We start from the raw sequence: 1,240 nt of genomic DNA, 5'->3' as shown, positions 1-1,240 counted from the left end.
CACTTCACACTTATCACAATAAATTTGATTTTGACTCTAAATTTTAGAAACCAAAACAATATTTATTCTTTGAATTAACTATTAGGCCAACCCAAATTGATTATGTATATGAATTATTCTCCACATACAAGCGTTTTTCCCATACAAGTCATACAAGTCATTTATATTCATGCGCGCACGTTTCTCTTCGTGTCGTTATTGTACGTTCTTCTTCTTCTTCGTTATTGTTCTCTCTCATTATCGTTGTCACCAACACCACTACCTCCTCCTCCTCCTCCTCCTCCTCCTCTTTCTCTTTCTTCTTTCATTGGAATTTCTTCTCCTCTTTCTTTTTCCTCTTTCTCCTCCATCATTAGTTATCTCGTTGTTGAAGATAATGAATAATTCAAATTCAGATTGTCAATTGAACCAAAACGAAATTGGTTATTATTTTGAATCCAATCAAGTAGCTGACGTGTGGTTCGATTCTAATTAATTTTTTTCGTTAGTAGTTTATGATTATGTAGGTAATAATGTTTCATCGTTGATGGTTTGAATTAAATGTAATGTAAAAGTTCTGCATTAAAGAAAATATTTTTCTGTATTTGCAGCAAATTTGGGTATAACACGAAGATATTTGGGTGTAACAAGAACATATTTGGGTGTATACTTTAATAATTTTCGGTGTATGTGTGCAGATAAATTCTGCATAATTCAAAACTCTTCTTCTCCTTCCTCGTCATCTTCTACTACTTCTTCTTCTTCTTTTTGACCATCATCATCATCATCATCATCATCTTTTTTTTCTTATTCATCTTTTTTCTCTTGTTTTATCTTCTCAAGTTTCTTCTTGTTTTACTCTTTTAACAAGAATAAAAAAATCAAACAAAGAAGAAAAAGAAACACATAATGGTACAAAATTACTTGGAAAATGATGAACTTACATTCGTTCAACTAATAGAAAGAAAAAAATAAGAAAAAAAAGAAGAAGAAAAAAATGCAACATTAGAGGAAATATTTTCTGTATTTGCAGCAAATTTGGGTGTAACACGAAAATATTTGTGTGTATTGTTTAAAAATTTTCGGTGTATGTGTGCTGATAAGTTCTGCATAATTCAAAACTTTTCTTCTTCCTCCTCCTCATCTTCTGCTGTCTCTTCTTCTTTTTTTCATCATCATCACCATCTTTTTCTTCTTTTTTTTCTTATTTATCTTTTTTCTTTTTGTTTTATCTTCTCAAGTTCTTCTTGTTTTACTCTCC

This window comes from Arachis ipaensis, chromosome B06 (genome assembly GCF_000816755.2).
Source record: "Arachis ipaensis cultivar K30076 chromosome B06, Araip1.1, whole genome shotgun sequence".
Lineage (NCBI taxonomy): Eukaryota > Viridiplantae > Streptophyta > Magnoliopsida > Fabales > Fabaceae > Arachis > Arachis ipaensis.
The sequence above is the reverse complement of the archived record's forward strand: the minus strand, read 5'-3'. Positions refer to the sequence as shown.